This window comes from Sminthopsis crassicaudata, chromosome 1 (assembly GCF_048593235.1).
Source record: "Sminthopsis crassicaudata isolate SCR6 chromosome 1, ASM4859323v1, whole genome shotgun sequence".
Lineage (NCBI taxonomy): Eukaryota > Metazoa > Chordata > Mammalia > Dasyuromorphia > Dasyuridae > Sminthopsis > Sminthopsis crassicaudata.
This window is the reverse complement of record NC_133617.1, coordinates 25,671,529-25,687,010: the sequence shown is the minus strand read 5'-3', so window position 1 is coordinate 25,687,010 and position 15,482 is coordinate 25,671,529.

Here is a 15,482-nt window from a genome sequence, read left to right as displayed (position 1 = left end):
CCCTCCACCCCCGCCTGGCCCCAGGACTCTTCCCAGAGACTCTGCTGACTCCCAAGGTTCCAGACAGAAGAGCAAAACACGTTAGCCGACAGACTATCAAGACGAAAAAGGAGGCAGGAATCAAATAAAAGGAAAAGGCAGGAGCCACAGGTCAGTCTCGTATAAATATTTATGCTGGAGGAAAAGTTGGTGCCTGAGTAATGACCTTGTGGCTGGTATTAATAGAGATAATGTGCGTCTGTAGGATGCACGGCCAGGAGAAAGGAGGAGGGGGCCAGGACACTGTGGTGGAGGGAAATGAGCTGGGGAGATTATAAATCTTCATGCCAACTAGAAGCCTCCCTGACCTTTCTATCTTTCCCTCCCCTTCTTCATATCCAGTCCTCCATCCCTAACTTTCTGCCTCCTCTCTCTGGATGCCCCACTTTCATTTTCTTTCTATTTTTTTTTCCAATGCTCAGTCACTGAATGGGGAGTTTCTAATTTGAGGATCAGTTTAGAAGAAGGAAAAGTGACTGGGTGTTGTAGTGGAACACTAGGCTTGAAAGACTCATTTTCATGAGTTCAAATCTAGCCTAACACTAACTAGTTGTTTGATCTTGGGGTAAATTACCTAATCCTGTTTGCCTCAGTTTCCCCATCTGTAAAATGAGTTGAAGAAGAATATAGCAAGCCACTCTCGTATCTCTGCTAAGAAACCTTCAAATGGGGTCACAAAGAGTGAAATGACTGAACATCTCAATCACCACTCTAAGTACAAATAAAACCAGAGAATCTGAGTTCAAATTCTCACTCTGTCATTCACTACCTAGATGACTTTGGGCAAACCATCTAAACTTACATAGGTCTCTGTCTCCTAAACTCTACAATGAGAAGGATGAATGAACTAGCACCAACACTTCCTTCCAATTGTACGTAGACACTCTTCTGATTGACTGAGCCATGTGGTCCATCAATCAGTCACCAAGGCTTAACAAACAGATGCATGCACCATCAGTGGCAGTTATTGTTTACTGTTACTTTGCAGAAGTAGGCTTTATAAATGTGTCTTCTGTGTTAAAACAAAATTTTCCAATAAAAACAAGATAAATCTAAGAAAAAAATCCAACCAAATATTTTTTAATATGTTCTGGGGAAAACCGTGTAAAACAATCTCCTCTATCAAGAAGCTTATGTTCTACTGGGAAAGATAACAAGTAGATTATTAATAATAATTGCTGAGAAGCAATTGACAAATACTTTTCACATTATTATTCACAAATATTCAGATTTTATTTTCACAACAATCCTAGTGGGTAAGAGAAAACACCTGCAAGGTAATGAAATAGGTGATTATTGATATCCATGGGTGCAGTCAGTCATTATTTTGGGTCTTGTCTGACTCTTCTTGAGCCCATATGGGGTTTTCTTGGCAGAGATGCTAGAGTGGTTTGCCATTTTCTTCTCCAGCTCAGTTTACAGCTGATTATAAATTTTACAAAGAAAAAACAATTTACAACCTAAAAACAGGATCCAATGACTTGCCCAGGATCACACAGCTAGTGTCTGAGACCATATTTGAATTCAGGTCTTCCTGACTCCCAACCTCTAACACCTAGCTGCCTCAGTGATGCTCATAGTAAAGTATACAATCATTGATCAACGATGAATGACTCAGTTCTTCTCAGCAATAAAATGATAAAAAGGACTCACACAGGAAAATCCTATCCTCAACAGATGAAGAACTGATGGACTTGGAATGAGGATAGAAGCAGATTTTTTTTCACTTTCTTGTGTTTTTTTTTTCCTTTTTAGTCAGTTTCTTCTTTAAAAATATAACTAATGTGATGTTTTATATGATAGCACATGTATAAACTAGATCAAACTTCTTACGTTTTTTGGAAGAGGGGAAGGAGAGAGGGAGAAAACACTGGAAATCAAAAGCTCATCAAATAAGTGCTAAAAATTTTCTTGTCATGTATCTGTGGGAAAACAGCATTATATTAAAAAAAAGTATAGAGTTATTATTGCTATGGATTAATAACTTATTTTCCTCTCAGTCAAGTTAAGTCAATAAGCATTTGAGCATTAGCTAAGAACTTATTAGTCACTATAAATGCTGGGTAATTCAATAATAGTCCTGCCTTCAAGGAGCTTATATTTTAATGTGAGGGAGAAAACAAGTAAATAACTAGATGTGTACAAAATATACCAAGTAAAGAAAGGGAAGGTGGTAGCAATTGAAGGATCCTACAGAAAATGGAATGGAAGCAGAGAGAGGAGGAAACTGGGGAAGTTTAAGGTATTTCACTTTTTTTCCCCTTATATCCACATGCTTAGCTGTGCCTTATACATAGCAGACTCTTAAAAGCTATTTGAATGACTAAAGGAGAAATATGTTTTACATGATTGCACATATATAATCTATATCAAATTGCTTGCCTTCTTGGGGAGGAGTAAGGAAAAGAGGGAGGAAGAAAAATTTGGAACTCAAAATCTTTCCAAAATCAAACGTTGAAAAGTGTCTTTATATGTAATTGGAAAAAATAAAATACAATTTTTTAAAAAAGTTCATGGAGTTGAATTTAAATGAAATTAATTGAATTGACACAATGACTTCCATAATTAGAACATGATGAACTTGACAAAGTTTTCATAAAATGAAGGTGGAGAGTTTTTATATGTGGGAATTTTCACTCTCCAAAGTAGGCCAAATCCCCTTTTCTAGGCATTATTTAAAGAATGGATGGTCCCCACATGTGCAAAAATGTTTGTGGAGGCCATTTTTGTAATGGTAAGAACCTGGAAACTGAGTGCATGCCCATCAATTGGAGAATGGCTAAATAAGTTATAGTATATGAATGTTATGGAATATTATTGTTCTATAAGAAATGATCAGTAGGATAATTTCAGAGAGACCTAGAGAGACTTACATGAAGTGATGCTGAGTGAAGTGAGCAGAACCAGGAGATCATTGTATATGGCAACAACAAGATTATGTGATGATCTATTCTGATGGATGTCGCTCTTTTCAACAATGAGATAATTCAGGCCAGTTCCAACGATCTTGGGATGGAGAGAACTCTCTGCACCCAGAGAGGATTGTGGGAATTGCCTATGGAGTACAATACAGCATTTTCACTTCTTTTGTTGTTTTCTTGCATTTTATTTTCTTTCTCATTTTTTTCTGTTTTGATTTGATTTTTCTTGTACAGCATGATAATTCTATAAATATTGAATTTAACATATTTTGCCATGTTTAACATATATTGGATTACTTGCCTTCTAGGGGACAGGTTGAGGGGAAAATTGAGACACAAGGTTTTGCAAGGGTCAATGTTGAAAATTTATCCTTGCATATATTTTGAAAATAAAAAAAAATAAAAATAAAAGATGATATGGTCTCTGAACACTAAGGAAAAATATTCAATGTGTCCTGAATTCTACTGGGGATGGGGTAGGAAGATGGGGCCTTCAGCCCTAAATATGGTATATCAACCATATATATATATATGGTTGATTGTTGTTGGTCAGTGGCCCTGAACAAGTCCCTGAACAAGATCTCATTTAAGCATGGGGCCTAAAACTCCAACAAACCTTCTCAATTTTCCCTTCCTAAAGCTGAGCCAAATTTCATGATGGAAAACTACCAAATGAAGGAATTATAGATTATAGAATCACAATCCAGAAAGCACAAGTGAATCCAGTATTTAATAAGTACATATTTTTTAAAAAGTACATAATATGTGTGATGCACTGGGGATCTGAGCCCTGGGAATAAAAAGACCACAAAAATGAACTAGATCCCACCTTCAGTAAGAGGAAGTAGGGCTGAAACCAACAATTTTATTGTCCTAGACACTTCCATGATTTGAAAAGCACCTTCAAATTACTTCGTTAAGATAAATTTAGTTGGGAGTAAGGCTAGACCAATAGATGCAAGATCCTGTGGTATAGACACAGAGGCTAGCAGAACTTCAATTTGTCCTGTATATCTTATTTATATTGAGTTATTTTATGTGTCTTCCCCATTAGACTCAAGATTCCTTCTTGCCCTTTAGGAGCTGACATTCTTCTAGAAGAAGAAAATATGTTCACAGATCAGTGGTCCTCAAACTTTTTAAAGAGGAGGCCAGTTCCCTGTCCCTCAAACTGTTGGATGGCTGCACTATAGTAAAAACAAAAGCTCACACTCTGTCTCCGCCTCTCAGCCCATTTGCCATAACCCAGAGGGCCACATAAATGTCTTCAGTGGGCCGCATCTGGCCTGTGGGCCGTAGTTTGAGAATCCCTGTTCACAGATAAATAAATGCAAAATGTATAAAAACTAAGTATAAAATTGTTTCTGGAGGAATCCATTGCAGATACAACTGAGAAAATAAAAAGTCTCTCATAGGAGACAGTAAGTGAGCTGAACATTGAAGGAGAACAGGGATTCCAAGAGATAGAGGTATGAAAGGAGTGTTCCAGCCTGTAAAAGTCATGGAAAGGAAAGTCGTGCTTATTAGACAGCAGACCAGTTTGACAAGATCATAAGTCATGATGAAATTAGTCAGGACAGATAGATTAGTTTATGAAGGGCTTTAAATGCCAAGATAAGGAATTCTTATTTGATTCTGGAAACAAGAGGGAGCCACTGAGACTTCTTGAGCAAGAGTATTTGGGCATACATTTCTTTGAGGGTATCAATTTGGCATCTGAGTGGAGAATGGATACGAGAAAAACCAATCTGAGCAATTTGCAGGCTATTGCCATTGACATGGCAAAAGGGTCTGAGGGCTTGAACTTGGGTGGTAGCTGGGTGAGTGGATAAAAGGAATTGAGTATTAGAAATTGAGGTGTTATATACCTGAGAAGCTTAGACAGGGGAGAGGGTAAGGTGAGGCAAGGGATGGGGAAAGACAGGGAATAGTCAAGAGTGACTGGAAAGATGGTGGTGATCTTAAATCTCATTTCCTATTGTGTCCTTCTTGATGTCATCTTTCCTCCATGTTAAACATCTCTGATTATTTCAACTAATATACAGATGGTATGGGCTTGAGACTTTCCTTCAATCTGGCTGCCTTCCTTTTGGGGGGCTTCCCAATTTATCAATTTCTTCCCCAAATTATCTAGAACCAAAAACTGGGTCCAGACGTGTCCAACCATATCAGAGGACAGAGGGGATATTACGAATTCATTCCTGGAACTACTTCTCTCATACTTCAGGCAAATAATATTAATTTGAGAGGGTGAACTTAGGTGTGTTACAGGAGATAGAGCAGTAGACCTAGAGACAGGAAGTTGTTTTTTAGTCATTTTCCAGTCCTGAGTGATTTGGCAGAAGTAGTGAAGTGGTTTACCATTTCCTTCTTCATCTCATTTTATAGATGAGGAAACTGAGGCAGAAAGGATATAGTGGCTTGCCCAGGATCATCCAAATAATAAGTATAGCTTGAAACTCAGAAAGATGTCTTCCTGATCTGAGTTCAAATCTAGCTTCAGAGACTTACTGTCCCTGGGCAAGTCACTTAATCTCTGCCTTCAGCTCCTCATCTATAAAATGAAGATAATAAATACTATTTACCTCTCTGAGTTGCTGAGAGGATTAAGTGAAATAAATCTTTTAAAACCTTAAAAGCATTATGCAAAAGCCGATCATTATTATCACCATCATTATCATCAACATTATTATATTGTTAACACATTAAATTTGCAATCTACTAAAAATCCCTTTTTTTTTTTCCAGATCTATTTTACAGGCAAACTGCTGTCTCTTGATGTCTTACCCATGAGGAATTCTTGTGAACTTAATTTAATACTGAAGGACTTATAAAGTTAACTAATTAGTTAAACACTTGTAAGGTTAATTAATTTGTTAACTGCTTATAAAGTTAAACACTTGTATTTTAAGCTAAGTATAATATTTTCTACTTGTCCCTCTGAAATGCCATCTATAAATTTCCAGTCCATCAAGAACTTTCTTGATCCTGCCTATTTTATAATGTCTTAACTATCCTTTCTATCATTGATGTTTTTTTTTAATGTATCATCTATGCCTTTACTGAAATCATTAATATAGTCATTAGACAACCCTGAGGCAAACAGATTTCTAGGGCTGATAATTTCCATCAAATTGTATATGGAACTATTAATGACTATATTTTGAGTCTGACCAACCAACCAATCCTGAATCCCTCTAAATATACATCTCCCTATGATGGTCATGAGAACAACAAAGATAATTTTATCCGATGTTTTGATGAAATAATCTAGCTAAATTGCCCCAACTGCATTCTCTTAATCTATATGAAGGGAGGGGATGAGGGATGATATAAAGTAAGTCTGACTTAACCAGACTTGATGGAACCATGATGTCTCTTGGTGATCCACTTCCTTCTCTAGACGTCCTCTCATCATTGATTAATACTCTGTCTGCCTTGTAGTAAGCACTTAATAAATGCTTGATTACTTGGCTTGACTTGACTCAACTAGAGGGTCAGCACCTTCTGTGTCAATGATGTTGACGTCAATTCAGTCCAAGATTCAGAAATTTGTCCTTAGTCTGCTCTCAGCAGATTCTGAACCCTTCCCATATATTAAATTTCTGTCATTGAAATTACTTTTACATCTCATTTCAGTAGAGAGGAGAGCCATGTTTCCAAAATGACAGCTTTTGATTGAAATCTTGACAGTGGATATGACAATCAGGAACAATTCCCTAATCAAAGAATTCCACCTCTATGTTTTTGCATAGGCTGTCCTCAAGATCTGGACCCTTCATATTCCTTTTACTTACATAGTCCTCCTCTTACATATTCCTTTAATCCATGGCTCTCATCCAAAATTCTTTCCTGAATTCTCTCACAATACACAATGTTTAGGGCTCTCTATCTACCTCTGCCTCTGAAGTTATTTTCTAGAGGTCGAAAATGATTTAATTTTTGTCATTGTATCTCCAACAGTACCTTGTACATATGATACATAATAAAATAATATAATAAAAATAAAAGTGCCTATGATACATGATAAAATATATTTATAATAATAAGTATAATGTATAAATATATAAATATTATATTGTAAAATAGGCTATAATATATATATATAATAAATATATGTGATATAATATTTATTATCATCATCATCATAAACATGAATATAGAAATAGGAATTTGACCTGTAATTTCCTTGAGAGAGGGAACTTCCAAGTGAGGAAGTTCCATTTATTAATGCAGATTGGGACCTTCTTTGAAATTTCTGGTCTTGGACAGTTGCCTAGAGTGTTGAGAGACTAAATGACTTGCATAGTGACATGCATGCAGCCAAAGAAGTGATATAAATAGGACCCAAATGGGGGGGAGGGGGATTGGCTTTGAGACCAGCTGTCTAACTGCTATTTCCCATACCTTATATTTTGCAAGGTGTTTTGCAAAAATTATGTCCCATTTCACTGAGGTTCATAGAAGTTCAGTGACTTTATAAGGGTCAAACAGCTAGTGAGTTTCTGAAGAGCCCAAATCTTCAAACTCAAAGTGCAATCTAATATTCTTTATGGCTTTGATAGCATTGTTTTTTTAAAAAATAGACTTGTGAAATAAATAGAACAGTTATCATTGACCCCATTTTTCAGGCAAAGAAAAGATTCAAATTAATGCTTATTATTCAGGTTAATACTTGTGGACTGTGTGGGGTTAATTAGGTTATTTTAAGCTAATGGGACACATAGTATAATGGTTTTAATGTCCACATGGTTCAATCTTTTGTGATTTGGGGAGTTTATTTCAAATCAAAAGTTGTGAATATAACAAATTGTTAAGAAAATTCCTAATATTTAGGCAGAGTTTGAGATCTCTGTCTAAATCTTTGTTTATGTCTGTAGTTAGCTTGAGGTCTCTCTGTAGTTGATAAACAAATTCAAGTTACTAGAAATGTTTAGATAATGTTTGCAATCTCTCTCTCTCTCTCTCTCTCTCTCTCTCTCTCTCTCTCTCTCTCTCTCTCTCTCTCTCTCTCCCTCTCTCTCTTTTTTTTTTCTCTCTCTCTCTCTTTCTTCTCTCTCTCTCCTCTCGCTCTCTCTTTCTTCTCTCTCTCTCTCCCTCTCCCTCTCTCTCTCTCTCTCTCTCTCTCTCTCTCTCTCTCTCTCTCTCTCTCTCTCTCTCTCTCTCGTCTCACACATATACACATTCTTCCCCTTCTCCCCCCCACATGTACATACAAGTTCCTTAAGTTTCTGTAATGGCTTTGATTGATTCAAGGAGGTGTACAGGTCCTGTTCATACCTGTTACAGATGATTCAATCAAGAAGTGTTCTTATTAATAAAGCTATTTGCTTTTAATTTGCATTGAATAATCAATGGAACCTCAGGTCTTACAAACAAGTGAATTATCCTGCATAACCAACAACCTTCAAATAATATTCAAGACAAAAAAATGAGTGAGAATCTTGAACTCTTACAGATAGGCTCCCAATAATCACTATTCCATTAGCCTTTCAATGAATTTGAACCATTCTCCATTCCTCCATTCATTTAGTTAGTCCACTCCTTTCAGAATAGGTATGAGTCCTTTATTTCCTACCTCTGTCTCCCATGCCTAGACTAGGATATTCATGGTTTAACCACAAACACCTAGGAAGCTCATCTCAATAAATTTAAGTACAAATTCTTTGGCTAGCTTCAAACCGAGAGAAGACAAAAATAACAGGAGGTTAGTTGGTGGTTTTGAATATCTTTTTTTTTTTAATCTTCTCCTCTAAAACAGCCTAACAAGGAAAACCACAGCATTTATTTTAAAAAATCCAGTTAGCTGCCAAAGTGGATTGATTTTATTTTTTAATAAAAAAGTCATAAAAATCATATATTTAGAATTTAAAAGGGCTTTCAAGATCATCTAGTTTAACCTCCTTATTTTTATGGTAAGAGAAACTGAAGAGAGAAGGTATTGACCTACATTGATACAGAGAATTTCCTGATCTGGGAATTAACTTGATGCATAAAATCAATTTCTGTCCCATAGAACCTGAGAATCAAAGTGAAGTGATTTGACTGAAAGTACACAGCTGTTAAGCAGTAGAGTTAGAATTAAAACTCAATTCAACTAAAATCCAATGAACTTTATTAACACCTAATCTGTTAGCTGAATCACCTACGCTTACCATGTGTGTGGCCCTGTGCTAAGTGCTAGGGTTATATATTTGTATATTTATTTATAAAATATAAATATTTTAATTAATGTAAATATAAATTTTATTATGTTTATTTATGTTTATTTTTATTTATTAGATTTATTGTATTATAAATCAATAAATATAATTAATAAATATAAATATAAAATATTTATATATTCCCCCAAATACAATATTTGTTAAAGGCAAAAATGGTTCCTGCTTTCAGTGAAGTTACATTCTAATGGGAGAGTACCATGAAAATAACAATGTACATACAAAATAGCTAGAGGATACATGGAAGATAATGAATGTCAGAGAAAAATTCAGAGGCAAATAGGAGGACCATTAAAGTACTCTTTCAGAAAATAGGATTTAAGCTGAGTCTGGAAGCTAGAAAAACTAAAAAAAATGGAGGTAAGAAACCAGAGCATCCCTGGCATGTGGAACAATAGGTATAAAGACAGACCCAAGAGATGTCCTGTTCAAGTACAGTAAGTAGGACAGTATGGATGGATCATAGAGTGTTGAAAGGGAGTCTAATGAATGAAGACTTGGCAGGATTAAGAACTTTAAGGACCTTATAAAGGATTTTATTGTATCCTGGAGATAATAGATAATTGGCATTTATTGAGTAGAGGCTGGGAGTCAGGGACGTGATGATCCACAATTTAGGAAGATCACTTTGGCAACTGTGTGGAGCAGAGTCAATGTGAGATTTGACAAAGATACTGGAGTGGCTCGCCATTTTCTTCTCCAGCTCATTTTATAGAGGAAGAAATTGAGGCACACCAGGTTAAATGAGTTGACCATGATCACATAGCTAGTAAATGCCCAAGGCTGGATCTGAACTCAGGTCTTCCTGACTCCAGGCCCAATGCAGTATCCACTGCCCCACCTCTTCTACATGGCAGTACTTCAGATCCTTATTATAGGATTATTTTGTTGTTCAATTGTTTCGGTCCTGTCCCACTCTTACCAACCCCATTTAAGGTTCTCTTGCAAAGATACCAAAAATTTGTCATTTCCTTCTCCAGATCAGTTTATAGATGAGGAATCTGATACCCACAGAATGAAGTGATTTACCCAAGATCACTCAGCTAGTAAGTTTCTGAGGCTGGATTTGAACTTAAGAAGTGGAGTCTTCCTGATACTCTGTGTGCTATGGCATCATCTAGCCACCCAAAAGGCTCAAAGCTCTAATTCTTCTAATTAACCCCCCTCATTGAGAAAACAGGAGGTTAAATTAATTGTCCAAGATCTTAATGATATTTAGTAGAGTCAAGATTCAAACCTAAGTTCCCCAACTCTAGATCAAGTGATCTTTCTCTTTGAAGATAAGTACAATGCATCCCATATATCTTCTCTTCTCCAGGTTAAGCCTCCTTAGCTCTTTCAACCACTCCTTAGATGATAGAGTCAATGATTTCCCTCCTCTCTCCCTCTTGGCTTTCTGGGCTTCTTTCAAGTTCCAGCTAATATCCCATCTTCTCCAGAAAGCCTTTCTCCATCCCCCCTTAATTCTAATGCTTTCCTTCTGTGTACCATCTCCTATTTATTTTGTCTTATTTTGACTTTTTGCACATTATCTCTTATTAAACTACAAGCTTCTTGAGACCAGGGAATGTCTTTTATGTTTTTTGATGACTAACATACACAAACACAGTGCCTGACACATTGTAGAAGCTTAACAGATCTCAAAGTGACTGATGTACTATCCTGGTTGACTATTCTGAACACATTCAAGTTTCTCAGTATCTTTCCTAAATTCGAGGGTCAGAGCTAAATACAATACTGCAGGTATGCTCTTACAAAGTCAGAGTTCAGAGGGCTTCTTTCCATCATCACTACTACCTCTCCCTACCTCTTCTACTCCTAGAAGCTTTGCCTCCCTTGCTGTGGCCCAAGATTACACTAGCTTTTTTTGGCTGACATCTCACTCCTGACTCATATTGAGCTGACAGTCCACTAAAACTCTCAAGTCTTTCCCAGACAAACTACTGTTGTGCTGGAACTAGCCTGACTTCAAGATGGAATGCTGAGTTTAGGGAACAGTGAAAAGCATACTAGCTTTGGAGTTCAAGGATCTGGATTTTAATTCTCTCTCTCTCTCTCTCTCTCTCTCTCTCTCTCTCTCTCTCTCTCTCTCTCTCTCTCTCTCTCTCTCTGTTTCTCTCTCTGTCTCTCTCTGTTTCTCTCTCTCTCTGTTTCTCTCTCTGTCTCTCTCTCTCTCTGTCTCTCTCTCTCTCTCTGTCTCTCTGTCTCTGTCTTTCTTGAAACAAGTGTTTTTTGTGTCTAGAAAAGAAGAAATGTAGACTTAGATAACCTTTAAGGTTTGCCTCAGTTTCCTCATTTGCCAAATGGACTGGAATAGAACATGTAAACCACTCCACTATCTTTGCCAATAAAACTCCAAAAACTACAAAATAGTAGATACAGCTGGAAAATGACTCGATAACACTGTACCTGAATAAGTTACTTAATCTCTGTCTGTTTCAGTTTCCTCATTTCTAAAATGAGCTAGAGAAGGAAATGGTGAATCACTCCAGCAATTTTGCCATGAAAGACCCTAAATGGGGTCATGAAGAGTTGGAAATAACTGAACAACATAGGTGCATCTTGGTGGCTCAGTGGACAGGACGCAGGCTTGGAGTCAAGAAGACTCATCTTTATGAGTTTAAATATAACTTCAGACACTTACTAGCTATGTGAACTTGGCAAGCCACTTAATTCTTTTTGCCTCAGTTTCCTTATTTGTAAAATAAACTGGAGAAAGAAATGACAATCACTCTAGTATCTCTGCCAAGAGAACCCCAAATGGACACAGAGTTGGATACGACTGAAAATGGTTAAACAACAAGAAGTTTTCTTCTAGCTCAATAGTCCAACAAAGGCCACTTTGGCCAGACCATAAAGTGTTCAGATGGGAACAATAGGCCCTTGGACTCCAAATACAGTATTTTTCCATTGCATTATGCAAATGTTAACATTTTTCCAAGACATTCATCATTGCACAGTTATCGACTCTAGGGAAATTAGTCCTTTCTCCTCCCAACAATATTTGAAAATTCTGAGTTTCTTCTAAATCTATAATTTAATGACTTCCTTGTCTCTGATCCACTCCCTTTTTCCCATGGCTGTTAAACAAGATTAGTCCAACAATGGTCCTGAACGCCTTCCTGAGGCCTTTTACCTGTGGCCAGTTCCATGATGTCTTTCATTTCTCGATGATGTTTCTTTGGTATGTGGCCATATGACAGAGTCTGATTTCAGCCACATATTGGGTAACGTGACCAGCCATCCTACTTTCCTTCCAAAACATCTGATCTAGGTTAGCACAGCAGACAATCTCCATTATATATACTTATCTGCCTGTGACACTGGACGCCACTCAGTGTTAGGACCAACAAAAACATGAAAGCAGGATATAAGGCAGAGAATCACTCTCCACCTGCCGGTGACTTCTTAAGTGGACAGTGACCCATAATGGCATTATGTGGGCAGCCTTTTCCATGGTGATGTCAGCTGGCATCAGTCCACAAAAATGGCCCTTAGAAACAAGGAATCTGTTAAAGTATCCTCTTCCCACCAAAGAGCTAACAAAACTTAAGATCTAGCAGCCATAAGAAGTGGAAACTTAAAAGAATCTTAGAAGTCCTCTTTTGACAGAAATAAAAAAAAAAACACAAAAAACAAAAAACAAGGCCCAGGAGTTGCTAAGCAATTGGTCAAGGTCATGTGGCTTCAAAGAAACATTTGTCTTATTGTGTTGCAGCTGGTGTGGTACTCAAATATGGGTTTGAGCATGCCCATTTCTGTGCATTTATAATGCATTGCCCCTCACCTCCTCCTCCTAGAATTTCCAGCTATCTTCAGAATACAGTTTTCATTCCCCCTTCTAGATGAGATGTTAAATCATTCTCTCTCTCTCTTATGTTAACTTTGCATTTGTTTTCTTTATCCATTGTACTCATGTATCTGTGTGCATGTGATAGCTTCTTTTACCCCCAAACAGAATGTAAGCTTCTTCAGGTAGAGACATTTGGGGATTGTCTTGTATCCCTAACTCTTAATAAGGTGCCAGGCACATGACAGATATTTGATGGTGGATCAAATTGGAATGAAATAGAATGGGATGGATTGGATAAGATTAAAGTGGAACAGGTTGGAATGGATTGAATTGGGTCGAAATATTAGCTGTCCATGTTCACATAAGACTAAAATGGCTAAACCTATGATTCTGTGTATAGATATAGTGCTAGCTGGTGGAAAAACTATTTTCTTAGTGTTAATTGTTAGGCCAAAATCAGCACAAACAGCAGAGAATTGAGCAGTACTTTGTTGCATCTCAACCTCAGAGGCTACATTGAGTCCACAGTTATCCACAAACCAAACGTTGTATACCAGCTTTCCTTCCATTTTGGTCTTGGCTAAAAGGCTTATATATAGCCTTTTCAAGTTGAAGAATTTGCCGTCAGTGCAGTAGCTGACGTCGACGCTGTTTTCATTCTTGTTAAAAAGCACACGAGCAAATATACATCCCTGCTTCACTCCACTGGTTACTAGAAAAATGCAAGAGAATTGCCCATTGACATACGTACTGCTGGATTTTTCCAGGAGACCAAACTTTCCACGGGTCTGTATCAAAGGCTTTGGTCAGATCAACTGTACAGACTTAAATATAAACCTGTTCCTAGAGTTGTAGGGCAACATAGTGACCATTCCTTGTGTCTTTCCAAAGCCACACTAGCTCTCAGATAGATAAATGACTGTCTCCCAGGTCAATCACTCTGTTAAGGAGGACTCTGGCAAGAATCTTGACAGCAATGATTAGAAGAGAGACCTTCCATGTGACTTTACCTTTATAGAGATGGACAATAGAGGCATCTTTGAACTCCTGGGGGATAATTTCCCTTGCTATATTAACCCAGAAATTTTCAGGCAGCTTTTATATGAGGAATGAACCCCCTGCCTTGTAAATCTCAGCTGTAATAGTCAGCACCAGGGGCTTTGCCACTAAGAAGAACATAATGGCTTTCTAAACATCTTTACTTGGAAGTTTGTCTAAAGAGGGATTGACTTCAGCTTAAGGTAAACAGTCAATGGCTTCAACATTGATTGATGGCAGTCTGTTGAGAACACTATGGAAATGTTCAGCCCATCTTTCCAGGATCATGTCCTTATCACTAATCAATGTGGCTCCATCAGCACTGAGTAGTTGAGATGCACCATAGGTCTTTGACCCATAAATAGCCTTCAGGGCATCATAAAAGCACTTTTGTTTGTTACTATCAGTGTAAAAATGTTTTCTTACTGAGCCAAGGCAAGAAGACTTATCAGAAGACTTAATAGCAAGAGATTAAAGTGTTTCTCCAAGGGGTGAACCTTTTGTTTCTAACTTGGAGAGAAAGATGAGCCAAAACAGGGTTGGCAATAGAGAAGCAGAAAAGGAGTGGGTAGTTTTGAGAGATTTGTTATACATTACATTTACTCATCTGGGTCAGATATTCATAAACACTTTTTTTGAGAAGGTAAAATTTTATTAAAGCTTTTTTTATTTACAAAAGATATGCATGAGTAAAATTTCCAACATTGACCCCTCAAAACCTTCTGTTCCAAATTTTCCCCTCCTTCTCCCCACCCCACACCTAGCTGGTAGGTAATCCAATATATTAAATATGTTAAAATATATGTTAAATCCGGGGGCGGAGCCAAGATGGCGGAGAAGAAACACACTACTCAGTGAACGTCCTCACTCCCTCACAACCAATTAGATAAATTAAGTCTCAAAATTAGCTCAGGACTGATAGATACCACAAGGACTGGAAGCACGACTTACCAGCTGAAGAGAATCTGGAGTTTCAACAGGAAAGGTCAGTTCTCAGGGGAGGAATAAGAAAGACCAGCACAGACGGTGGGGTAGGGGCACACTGCGCCCATTGTGCTGGGAGGGGCTCTGGGATCAGAGAAGCCACTGAGGTAAAGGAATCTGGCACAGGCTGTTAGCTCTTCTCTGCTAATTATTTAGCAGTTCAGAAGAGAAAGCCAAAATATTTTAAAACTCAGATTAGATTTCCCCCCCCCCACCCTGGGGGTGACTCGGCAGACTCGGCACCAGGGGGTGTGGCCTCAGCTACCTCCTGAGAATAGTTAAGAGACTGACAAGTGGGTGGATACGGCCCAAGGCAACACACACGGCCTAGCTTAGCTGGAGGGAGTGGAACTCAGCTCCAGGAAGTCCCAGAGAAGCGGAACCTTTGAACTAGGGACCGCGGTTTCTGGCAGACACTTCCAGTTTGAGCGCAGGAGCTTCTCACGTCACCTGCTGCAGACATCCACTCCCCACCCGGACACATAG